Source organism: Cryptomeria japonica, chromosome 3 (genome assembly GCF_030272615.1).
Source record: "Cryptomeria japonica chromosome 3, Sugi_1.0, whole genome shotgun sequence".
Lineage (NCBI taxonomy): Eukaryota > Viridiplantae > Streptophyta > Pinopsida > Cupressales > Cupressaceae > Cryptomeria > Cryptomeria japonica.
In genome coordinates this window covers 536439699-536453535 of record NC_081407.1, presented here as the reverse complement: position 1 = coordinate 536453535, position 13837 = coordinate 536439699, and positions in this window count along the sequence as shown.

Below are 13837 nucleotides of genomic sequence, written 5' to 3'. Positions count from 1 at the left end.
CCTTAGTTGAGTTGGCCGGGTATACTGCAAGTAATTTCTCTATTTTTATTTTCTTATCCAACTCAATTATTCCTTGCCTTCTAGCCTCAAATCTTTTATATAATTCATCAGGAATTTCATTTAGGACTTGCATCAAAAACTTTTTATACATGTCCATGTGTAGTATAACACTTTCCTCAATTTGTCCTTTCTCATCTTCTGATAGGGTGTCATAGATTTTCCCTATGTTTTTCAATTTACCTTCCTCTATGATTTCATTCAGTAATATGTCAAAAGGGGCCAAGTCAGTGTCTGTCTTCTTCTTCTTCTTGGGGGTCAGCTTTTTCTTAGGTGTGGCTTTCTTGACTGGAGACCTTATAGCTTGTTGCTTCTGTCTTGTCCTTCTAGGTGAAGGAGTGGATATCGGTGAGGGGTCTCTTTTCCTAACAACTCTTTTGAAAGTTGCTGGCATATCTCCTTCTGAGGAGGTGTCTACCAGTGATAGATGAGTTTCAGGCTATTGGGCTGCCAACTCTTCTTCTGTTATGCCAGTTTTCTTTAATACATCATCTTTTAAGGCTTTTGCTTGCCTGCTTCCTTTCCTCACAGATGCCTCAACTTTCTTTACTCTCTTTTTAGATTGAATTTGACTTTCAATGTGCTCAGCACTACCAAATACTTCTTCCTTTGGTTCATGGGGGGCTTCCAGAAGTGCTTTGGCATAAGTTTCCACTGTGTGGTCATCTGCTTCATACCCTATTTTTGTAACCCAGATTGTTCTTGGGATGACTACTTCCATCCAGATCTCATCCTTTTTTATTACAAAACATATGTCATCCTTATATTTGTTGACAATTTCTTGTGATAGTCTGATCCTCTTATTCATTTTGACCTTTAGTGCTTGAAAATACTCATGAATATTCTTTTCTTTGTTTTCACCCATGTTGTTGAATAAGTCAGACAATTGTTTTCCTACCGGTATGTCAAATCCAAAATCCTTGTTGCCTATACTGGGAGCCTATTTGGTTATATGTAGCATTAAGCATACAAGCAAATTTCCAAATCTAAAGGTTCCTTTCTTATCCTTCTTGATTTTTGCTAAGTTATCAATTAACTCATCTTTTAACCATTCACAGATATCAATTTTTACATTGTTCTTAACCATGTCATGAGCACTCTTTATGCATAAACTAGAAATAGAGTTAAGCCTATTTGCATGAGTTGCTTTGTAACCTAGAATCATGCTAGTGAATCTCACATTTGTATCGGTCACATCATTAACCCTCAATGATCTTTTATCAGATGTTGCACCAGTTAATTTCATTACTAGGTCATTGGAGACCTTCTTGGTTTTGTTGGGTCTGGTACCGGTGGAAGGTAACCTTGTTACTGCTTACATAGCTACCTTTGTAATTTTGTGCACTGAGTCAAGCCAAAAGAATGATCCATGTACCCTGCTGAGAACTATCCTAATCACTTCCTTGGGAAATTCAGGAATGCAGAGGATTTCAGTGAATCCTAGGGTTTCAACAATTTTATGTTCAGGTTTCACATTTTCGGCATTGTCACATATAACAGATTTGTACATGTTTTTGATTTCTTCAGCACCTAATTCTTCTATGTTGCAATGAATATACATTCTAGGGTCTTTTGCATAAACAACACCCTTTGGAATTTGGGAAAAAGCACCTGTGTTGTCATCTTTCTTAGCTACCTCAGGATCTAGCTCAACCATGGGCCTAGGTCATTTTATTACCTTGACTACTGTAGGGTTTGCTATGAATTCAGGTGCAAAGGAGGATGCCATGATGATAAATACCTTTTTCTGCCTTTGGATGGATTGATTGTTGAAGTGCTTTGCCTCTTTTCTCGGAATGCCTTAGCTCGGAAATCTTCACGCTCTCTGAAAGTTTGAATTCATGGTGAAATGAAATGGAGCCAAAAACCTTATTTTATAAAGTCTTTTCTGCCACATACCACATTAATTGTTTGTCGGCAATGTATTAACTCAACTTTATTTGCCGGTAATGAAGGATTTTCAACTTCTTTTCTCTAAATGAGGGAATAATAGCACATGTGTCATTAAATTGCCAAACCCTCAAGATAATTTTCTTCAATTTGATGAAGAACATCCTGTCGGTGGAGCATTACTCTATTCTGCCGGTGGAGCATCATATTGTCCTACCAGTGAAGCATTTGTTGGTTCTACCAGTGGAGGAGTAACCCCAATATTTAGATCAACTTTTCTAATCCATTGTTTTGAAAATTCTTGCTTAACCTCTTCAACCTTTTCTTTACCTTTCAAGCTAGTGCTTTTGTTGTCTACCGGTGTACCTTTACTTCTACAGAATTTAGCAATATGACCAATCTTGTTACATGCATAACAGGTTACATTATTTTTCTGAATAGCTTTCCCATAACCTATGCTGGTTTGTGTTCTACATTTATTTGATAAATGACCAAATCTTCCACAAACATAACATCTTACATTCATTCTGCAATTTTCAGAGTTATGACCAATTTTGTTGCATTTGGTGCATTGACCGGTGGGAGGATTGATGTTTTGATAATTCTTAGATCTACATTCATTTGCCCTATGACCATATTTATTATAGTTAAAGCATTTTCCATTGAATTTGTAAGTATTAGAGGTTCTTACCGGTTTGCTTTGATCCTGGGTATTTGCAGTACCGGAGCTTTCTCCAACTTCAAATCCAACTCCAGAAGTGTCACCTTTGGGTTTTTGATTCTTCAATAAGGTACCAAGTTCTTCTGAGCTTTTCTTGAATTTTTCTTTGTTTTGATTTGCAATTTCCAATTCCCTTTCCAAGATCTCTTTTTGTCTCATTAGTTCATTCGAGTCATTTTGAGTGTGCATCAGATCTGTCTTCAACATATCATTTTCATAGCTAAGTCTTGTGTTCTCATTTGCTGCATCACTTAGTCTTCTGGTCAATTCTCCTTCATTCCTCTTTTTATCTTCAATCTCTTTGCAGAATCTCATAGTCATATCCTGCATTTCATTTTTTGTTGTCGTGATCTCTTGTTTCAATTTACTTATCATATCATTTAGTGATTCCTTTTCATCATTTTCATTTTGCAATTTTTCACAAAGTTCTCTTCTCTTGTTTCTTGTAACAGTAAGATTTTCTTGAAGTGCTTGAATAATGTCCTGAGCTGCTTTTAAATCATCTTCTAATTTGATATTTTTCAGCTTCTCTGCATCATAGTCAGTAAGAGCTCCTTCAAGTTGCTTCATCAGATTTTCCATCTTTACCGGTGTCAAGATCTTCCTCAAACTGTTAGGCTTTTGAAAATAGAGGACCAGGCTTTGATACCAATTGTTAGGGTTCCCACAGATACTGAGAGGGGGGGGGTGAATCAGTATCTGACCGGTTATGAAATTTTCTTAAAACTGAATATGCAGAATATAAATTAACAGTATACCAGTATGCAAGAATTAATGCAAATAATAGAATCAAAAGCATCCACATGAAAAGAACACCATAACACAAGATGTTTAATGAGGAAACCCGGTGTGGGAAAAACCTCGATGGGATTTGTGACCCACAGTATTCACTTACTGGCCAATAAGAGAATATTACTTACAATAGGGGCTTGCACATGCAAGAAGGCCAACTGCCTAGAGCTCACTGCTCAACAAGAAGTCACATTGAGTTACAATGAGGATTTACACAAATCCAATATTCTATACTACTTTACAATAGCATCTTCAATGCCAGATTCAGTACCGGTTCTTGCTCTGTTCTTTACATATACCCTTGACCTACAATTCGCACATTAGGTTTTCCTTATAATTTATTTATTACATTCTATCCATGTCCTACAAATGCCTACAATGATCTCTTTTATATACAAGAGTCATTTTACAATTTGCCAAGTCGGCTTACAATGATAAACAAAATATTACATATCAAAAATCCTGTCGGCCTCTGTGCCGGTATACATATTTCCTTCTGTGCCGGTGTACATCTTCTGTGCCAGTGCCGGTGTAGATTGATTTTGTTGATACCGGAGCACTATTCTATTTGAGTAATGCTTTTCCAGTATAGTGTCTTGCCAGTGCCATAGGATTGCAAGGTTGCCTATGTAATGCTTTGCCGGTATAATGTCTTGCCGTTGCCATAGGATTGCAAGGTTTCCTGTGTAATGCTTTGCCAGTATAATGTCTTGTCGGTGCCATAGGATTGCAAGGTTGCCATCAATGACAAAACCTTCAATCACACACAATGTCTCATTGGAGTGTCCATATGCCAACATTGGGTGGCCAAAACTTAATGCTATTATAGAGCCTTCTTTTGCCATGATTTCTTGGTGCGTTTGGGATTAAAGTGTATTCACAAATAGATTCGGGCCATTTCTTGTTTGAAGATCTGTTGTCTTTTGGTCATTTTCAAAATGGTTTACAGGCATAGTGGTTGTGATAAGATGGGGGAGATTTGAAATGGTTGGAGCCCATGGATTGCACAGGGATGAAAAATAACAAAACTATTTAGAAATTTTTGGAGAAAGGTGGTTTCATCACCTATATTGATAAATTGTTGTTGGCATATTGCTGAGTATGATTAGATGATGATATTGTATGTTATCATTGATGTCAATATGCTGAAGAGTGAACCGATATATTGAAGTAAGCAACATTGATGTCAATATGTTGAAGAGTGAACCAGTATATTGAAGTAGGCAACTTGCAAGAGAACCGGTATGATGTTGTGAACCGGTATATGTGAAAAAGTGAAGTGGTATGTCTATCCAAGTGAACCAGTATGTTGGAATGTGAACCGGTATATGGAATATTTTGTATCAAGGTTTCATATGGTATGACTACCGATTGGTAGTCTTAGCTTCAGAGTTTCCGATTGAAGTATTCCAATCCTGTGTGATTCAACTGATGACATCGTGTCATGAGTTAGCATTGTAATGAAGAATAGATCATGTTTCCACGTTAGCCTTGTGTGCATGAAGGATCTTGCATGAAGGAGATTGATCCTATCTACCTCGGGAATGTGCAGTCTCTGTAAACGGTGGAGAACGTGTGATGGGTTATCAACCTCCAAGAAGCGGTGAAGAACGAATGTTGGAGAACATCTTGAGATCTATTCAAGACTATTGTAATCAATGCAATATATTCAATGGTTAGGATTGAATTGACTGAATTGATTAACCTAAATGTTTAGGGTTTAGGGTTTATGCTACTGACCTATCTTTCCTATAAAGTTGATGTTGTTTTTCATGTTGAGGCTGTTGTAAAATGTTTTGTGTGTATCTAAGTGCAGAGATACATGATTCTTGCCAGACCAGATAAGAGAATAGATACCTATAGAGTGTGATTGCAGAAGGAAGGAACTAAAGTAGATCTGCATTGGCATTGAAGTGTTGTTACCAGATCATTGTAATACCTATTGACCTCTAACCACTTCAATAGTTGGAAAATCCCTTAACAGGGTAGCTTTAACCGGCTTGCGGTAAATCCTTTAACAGGGTGACTCAAAATCCTCTAACAAGGTAACCTTTAACAGGGTTTAACCCTTAACCGGGTATTTTAGCCATCCCTTGACCGGGTGATCCCTAGTAGGATCAGTTCCTAACAGAACCTATTGTAAAGTCTTTAACCGGACTAGGCTCCTAACAGAGTGAACTTCAAAAGGGTTCAAAGAACAACTTGTGGGTATTCATCCCCACCATGGTTTTTCCCAGTTGGGTTTCCACATGAAAAATATGTGTGTTATGTGTGATGCTTTTCATGTGATGCTTTGTTATTCTCTGTCAAGTGGTAAAGCATGTTGAACTGGTAAGTCTTTACATTTCTGTTGATGTATTACTAGTGTATACATATGGGTGAAATGGAAATAATATGTTAGATTGTGTGGAAAGCTAAGAGTAACTAGTTTACATCTTTCACATTCTTACTATGTTTAACCGGTAGTAATTTGGTTTAGACCAGTGTTATTGGTTGCCAGTCAAGTGCAGTGTTTTCAGTCAAACCGGTTCAACGAAAAGTGTTTTTGTCAGTACTGATTCACCCCCCTCTCAGTACTGGTGTGGTACTAACTGTTCATTATCGAATCATAAATTGGTATCAAAGCATCTTCCAGGTCCTCTGTGTTGTAAGCTTAACTGCTTGAGGTAAAGATCCTACTCTAATGATGAAGAGGGAAGGTCTAAAGTTCAATAGAGACAACTTTAAAATATGGAAGGACGGAATGAAGATATACATTAGAAGCATGGGTGCTCAACACTGGAGCTATGTTGAGAATGCTTATGTTATCCCTACCGGTACTCTCATCAATGATCAAAAGAGATAGATTCAGGAGAATGGGCAATTCATGGAAGCCCTAATCAACAGCTTATCTGACATTGAGTTTATTGATGTTTAGGATAAAGAGAATCCCAAAGAAGTATGGGATTCCCTTGAGAATATCTATGGCGGTGATGAGCATGTGAAACAAGCTAAGGAAGAAATCCTTAGGGGAAAGTTTGAAGACATGCAGATGGTTGAAGGAGAAACCATTCAACAATATGGAATAAGAATCAAAACTATTGTTGGAGATATCAAGAGTGCACATGGTAAAATGGAAGATTCCACTGTTGTTAGCAAAGTTTTGAGATCCTTATTACCGGTCTATGCAATAAGGGTTGCTGTTGTTCAGGAGTTGGGGTCTGTAGACAAGACAAAGGTATCCCTGGACTCCATCATTGCAAAGTTAACAACTTATGAGCTAAATAATTATGATGGTAGTATTCAGAAGGCTAAATCAGCCTTTAGAGCATCTGCTACACCATCTAGAAAAGGCAAAGAAGCTAGTACTAGTGGTGAACCAAGACAAAGTAGAGAAATGGATGATGAGGAGATCCTAATGGAATTTGAAGCTCTTCTTGCCAAGAGACTTCCCAAGGGAACCGGTAAATATAGAGGTAGGATTCCTTTGAAATGCTTTTCTTGTAACTGGATAGTACACATTGCTGTAAACTACCCTAATGGTGATAACAAGGACAAACTGGAGATGTTCAAGAAGTTAAAAGGAGGAAACTGAAAAAACTATTTTGTAGCAGTTGATGAAGGTGTCACTGATGAGGAATCAAAAGATGAAGAAAGTGAAGATATTGTGTTTGTAGCAGTCAAGGAAGATGTGTCAGACAAGAAGGCTCTTGTCTCCCGCTTTGATAATTCCAATGAGTGGATTATTGACAGTGGTTGTTCTCACCATATGACAGGTGACTGGAGTAAGTTTATATCTCTGGAAGAGTATGATGGTGGTGTGGTTTGTTTTGGTAATGATGCACTATGTATGGTAAAAGGTAGAGGGTCCATCTCTCTGAATGGAAGAAGCACTGCTGACAATGTGTATTAGGTAGAAGGTCTCAGACACAACCTTTTGAGTGTTGCTCAACTAAATAATAATGGACTCACTCTGGAATTCAAAAATGAAGTGTGCAAAATCAAAGGAAAGAATGGTGAACTAATGGCTACCGGTATGCAGACCAAAGGTAACCTATTTCAGCTAAATGCTAATGTCAGTACATGTCTAATGGCTAAGTTTGAGGATAGCTGGATATTGCATAGAAGACTCTGCCATGTAAACTTTGATAATATTGTGAAGGCTAGTAAGATCAAGCAGTTAGAGGATTGCATATATTGAGAAAACTAGAGAATCCTTTGTGCAGAGAGTGCCAACTGGGGAAAATGTCTTCCTCGACCTTCAAAGGTAAACCTTTCACTACAGACAATTTACTTGATCTTGTGCATACTGATTTGTGTGGTCCTATGAAAACTAGGAGTGTGCAGGGAGATAGGTATTTTATGATCCTTACTGATGATTTCTCAAGAATGATGTTGGTAACATTCTTGAATGACAAATCTAAAGCTTTTGGAAAGTTCAAAGCCTTCAAAGCACTGGTTGAAAAAGAAAGCGGTAAGAGGATTAAGTGCTTAAGGACTGATCAAGAAGGATAATTCACTTTCGGTGAATTCAATAAATACTATGAAGAGAATGGCATCAAGAGGCAATTGTCTGCCCCCCAGACTCCACAGCAAAATGGCCTAGTAGAGAGGAACAACCAGACTGTAGTAGAAGCAACCAGAACAATGCTGATCCAAGGAAAAGTTGCTCACACTTTTTGGAGAGAAGTGGTGAGAACTGCAGTCTACACAATGAACTAGGTACTCATCAAAAAGGGTAAGGATAAAATACCTTATGAGTATTGGATTAGTAAGACACCAATGGTAAGCTACTTTAGAGTGTTTAGTAGTAAATGTTATATCAAGAGGAGTGAACATCAGAGCAAGTTTGATGCTAAATGTGATGAGGGAATATTCCTAGGGTATTCCACAAAGAGCAAAGCTGTCAAATGTTTCAACAATAGGACTCAGAGAATTGTTGAAAGCATCAATGTTAGAGTTGATGAAACCTCTAAGAAATCTGAGGAAACCGATAGTGTGCAAGTAGGATATGAACCAGCAGTAACCTTCTAGGAGCTGGTTGCAAAATAGCCTAGCACCAATAATAGTTCTCCTACACCGGTAGATGTTGATGCTGATGAAGATGAGGATGAAGAAGAAAAGCAAGAGGAAACAACCAAGATCATTCCTAGGTATGTAAAGCTGAATCATGATCCAAAGTCGATCATAGAAGACACGAATGCAGGAATTCTTACAAGAAGAAAAGTCAAAGAAAACTCTTGCATGATCTCTGAATTCAAGCCTAAAACATTCAGAGAGGCACATAAAGATGAAGACTGGATCAAGGCAATGGAAGAGGAACTTGACCAGATAGAAAAAAATGGTACATGGTCTCTGGTACCTAGACCTGAGCATAAAAATGTCATAGGCACCAAATGGGTTTTCAGAAATAAGCTGAATGAAGATGACATAGTGGTAAGAAACAAATCCAGACTAGTTTGCGAAGGATATGCTCAAGAAGAAGGAGAAGACAATGGAGAAACCTTTGCTCCAGTAGCCAGATTGTAAGGAGTTTGTATGCTTCTTGCATATGCAGCATTCAAGGGATTCAAAGTATATCAAATGGATGTAAAATCTGCATTCCTAAATGGAATACTAGAAGAGGAGGTATATATAGAGCAACCAGATGGATTTGCCCTATCAAAAGATAGTGACATGGTGTGTAGGCTACATAAAGCCTTGTATGGATTAAAGAAGGAACCTAGAGCATGGTATGAACGCTTGCACTCCCATCTTATGAAGATTGGATTCGAGAGAACAAGTGAGGATAGTAATATCTACTTGAAGTCAGAAGGAGATCAAATTCTAATCTGTGAGGTATTTGTTGATGACATAATTTTTGGAGGAGATGACAAGATGAGTCATGATTTTGCAGATGAGATGAAAAAGGAATTTAAGATGTCACTTATAGGGGAGATTAAGTTCTTCATTGGACTATAGATTCAACAAATGAAAGATGGAATCTTTATCACTTAGTCCAAGTATGTCAAAGAGGTGTTGAAGACTTTTGGCATGGAAGAAAAAAAATCAGTTGGTACACCAATGGTGACCGGTTGCAAATTATCAAAAGAGGATGACTCAGGGTTGGTAAATGAGAAGGAATACTGATCAATGATTGGTAAATTTCACTATGTAGTACATAGCAGACTGGACATTGCACACGCAATGGGCATTACTACACGGTTCTAGAAAAGCCCAAGGGAATCCCACTTGGTAGCGGTCAAGCAGATTCTGAGATATCTAAAGGGAACTATTAACTATGGATTATTGTATCCATAGAGTAATGATTTCAACCTAAAAGTGTTTACATATGCTGACTAGGCTGGTAATGTGGACGACCGGAAGAGCACAACCGGTGGTGCATTATTTCTTGGTGGTAGACTAGTCTCATGGATGAGTAAGAAGCAGAGTTGTATCTCTCAGTCTACAACAGAAGCAGAGTATGTTGCAGCATTTATGAACTACACCCAGACAATCTGGATGAAACATGTATTAAATGGCTTCAAAGTTCTTGTATCTGAACTGGTAAGTATATTTTGTGACAACACAAGTGTTATTAACATCTCCAAGAATTCGGTTTTACATTCTAGAACCAAGAACTTTGAGCTTAAGTATTATTTTTTAAGGGAAAAGGTTCAAAGCAAAGAAGTTGTACTGGAACATGTTTCCAGTAAGGAGCAGTTAGCAAACATATTCACCAAGCCTCTATCGAAGGCTACCTTTAACTATTTGAGAGGTGAATTAGGGGTGCTGCCTCTTCAAGAGGTGAACTAAAGGTGTGTGCTCCACATCAGTCAGGACTTACATTGATATCTTTTTCAAGATTGGTGTGTTGAAGGATGCTACTCCTTAGGGGGAGCAACATAGTAGAACATAGATGTATATGCCTCCACTTTGGCATTGTTGTCAAAGGGGGAGAAGATGTGAAGTGGAGAAGATATTTGTAGTATTGGGGGAGAATATATGAAGTAGAGAGAGATCTTTGTATATTTCCATCAATGCCAAAGGGGGAGATTGTTGGCATATGATGTCAATATGTTGAAGAGTGAACCAGAACATTGTAATACCTGTTGACCTCTAACCACTTCAATAGCTGGAAAATCCCTTAATAGGGTAGCTTTAACCAGCTTGCAGTAAATCCTTTAACAGGGTGACTCAAAATCATTGAATTCTCAAAATCCTCTAACAAGGTAACCTTTAACACGGTTTAACCCTTAAACAGGTATTTTAGCCATCCCTTGACCGGGTGATCCCTAGCAGGATCAGTTCCTAACAAAACCTATTGTAAAGTCTTTAACTGGACTAGGATCCTAACAGAGCGGACTTCAAAAGGGTTCAAAGAATAGCTTGTAGGTATTCATCCCCACTGTGGTTTTTCCTAGTTGGGTTTCCATGTGAAAAATATGTGTATTATGTGTGATGCTTTTCATGTCATGCTTTATTATTCTCTGTCAAGCGGTAAAGCATGTTGAACCAGTAAGTCTTTACATTTATGTTTGTGTATTACTAGTGTATGCATATGGGTGAAATGGAAATAATATGTTAGATTGTGTGGAAAGCTAAGAGTTACGGGTTTATGTCTTTCACATTCTTACTGTGTTTAACTAGTAGTAATCTGGTTTAGACTGGTGTTATTGCTTGCCAGTCAAGTGTAGTGTTTTTAGTCAAACCAGTTCAAGGAAAAGTGTTTTTGTCAGTACTGATTCACCCCCCCCTCTCAGGACCGGTTTGGTACTAACTATTCATCATTGAGTCCTCAATTGCATGGGGCTAAAGCTAAGGTTATGAAAGTTTTTGTCAAAAACTATAATAAGGGCTCTATAAACCTTGAAAGAGATATTACCATAAATGAGGACCTAATTGTAGAGATCAATGACCTCTCTACCGATGGAGCTAAGTTATACAAAGACAAAAAAATTTGAGACAACAGTGAAACTTTTTCCTAAGCAAAAGAAGGAGAAGAGGGATTTGGTGAGAGATGGGACTACTAGCTACAATACTGTGAAGATTAAGTCCATTTGGGGTGATGTCCTAAAGGTGATTATGAGGTATGCTACTCTAGATGGGTGGTATACCAGAGCTTTCACCTACAATTTTTCTCTCCCTGACCATTTCTGACATAAGTTGAGAATTTCCTTTCCTTTTTTTCTTGCGAGCTCTTTAAATGTTAGCAATGCTGATCACAAGAAGGACCCTGTCAAAAATCCAATTTTACATGAAGGACTTATCCTTCTTATCTTTGAACATGTCAAATCCTTGTCGTTTGTTACATCCTCTCTGCACGAGGCTAATTCTGACTTAGAGGATTCTTTGTCCTTAGAGGATGAGTACCATACTAAGATTCATTATGAATACTTTTCACTCACTTCGGCCACCCCTAAAAATAAGGGGAAAGCTAGTGTTGTTAAGAGCCTTAAACCTTAAAACCATCAGAGATCCAGTTCTTCCCCCTGTTGGTAATCTTCAAATTGGCTCTAAGATTGCTGGTACTTTAGATGATAACTCTCACAACCAGGGTAAGAGTCCTTCTCCCATTTCCTCTAGTGAGTCTCCACCTATGCAAAACTTTGAAAATCGCCAGCCCTTTCCAAGCTCTCTTGACCCTACTACGCATTTTCTTTGTTTTGAGAAGGATATTGCTACTGATATTTTGGCTTTATAGAGAGATGGGGATGTGGACACTTCTAATATTTTTAAGTGGTTTTTTCATGAGATTAAGGACATCTGGCTCAAAAAAAGAGCTAACATCAGCAAATTAGAGATTATCAAAGATAATGTTAAGCAGCTAGAGAAAGTGCAGGTTTCAGATGAGATTACCCCCATGTCTAATAAGGAGACGGTCTCTGTCATTGAATGACTTAAAAATACTATGGAGGCATTTGATAACTTCAAGAAAGGATATGAAGTGAGAATGGCTACACTGGAAGACCAAAATTCTAAAATCAAGGAATCCATCAAAGCGGTTGTTAAAACTAGTTGTGGGATGATTGGTGCCACTGTGGAAAGCTTCAATAATATAATTTGTAGCCTTGAAGAGCAGTTCCATCTTAAGGATGTGGTGGATGTGGACACTAATACTAAAAAATACATATCCTCGAGACCCAACAAATAGACCAGGGGTATGTTGAAGAGAAAGGAAGCTAGACCTCCTCCTGATTTTCAGAAGCTCAAGAAGATCACCAACACTATGATAGAGATTGAAAAAAAGATTGAGTAGGCAATGAATTTTTTATTTTAGGGCTAGCTCATTGTTATGTTTGTTCTTGTTTCGCCGGTTTTTTGTATTGGGTTTGTAGTGTCATAAAATTGTGACCCTAGCAATTTTTGACTGCATTAGGGTCCTCACGCATGCAAGTTCGAATCCTCTAGCTTGATTGAAGACTGGAGATTGCTCAGCCCTCAGATAAAGCTTCTTTCTTGGCCTTTGCATCACCCCATCTGCACTCCGCCCTGGAGAAATGGGTAGGATAGCGGCATGGAGCTCTTATCCTCCCAGGATAGGGCCATGGCACCTCTGTCCTTGCCCTATTTTGGGGTAGGACCCTTCCTAGGGTTGCATTTTTGGTTGTGTATCAGGTAGGAAACTCCCTCGATGTCGGCCTCTGATGAAAATCAAATCCACTAACATGTATTTAAAGGGAATTCATCCTCTCATTTGCATAAGTGGAAGTTGGATAGGTCTAAGTTGGAGAAATTCAAGTGATCAAACATTCAAGAGCATTCAAGCATTCTTTTCCAGCATTGAGCATTCTCAAGTCTCCCTTCAAGGCTAGGTGTTGCATTCAATTCAAGGATTCAACCATTGAAGAGGATATTTATTTGAATATTCAATTTCAAATAAGCACTTCCATCAACATTTCTATCACAACCTCCCTTGAGGTGATTTACATTTCAGTCTTTCATTTATAGCTACTTGCAAGTACATTGTTTCATTACTTGGTTAATTCCAAAAATGGGGTTTGACCTAAATGCAAACTCCCAATCCCAACCTATTTTCCTCTCTTTTTTGTGTGTAGGTTTTAGGTGCACAACTATACTTTCGAATTCGGGCTCCATTTGCAAAGGTGGAAAAACCCTTTTCATTTCACATATTTTTTGAAGGACCGTGTACATTCCCACCATGGTCTGGACAAATTTTCCTCAACCTAGCAGGGCGACTTTGTCTCGACATATTTATGCCAAATCCAAGTGTACAGCTTCATCCCATGTTCCAATCTTAAGTTATAATCAATTCTTTGTCAATTTTGCACTACATAATTCAATCAATTCCTTTTCATTTCAAATAAGGAAGAGGAGATCAACTTGTCATTCCCATTTAATTTAGAATTCAATCTTCATCTTTGAAGGTTTAATCTAGTGAATTTCCTCTCCTCTTCC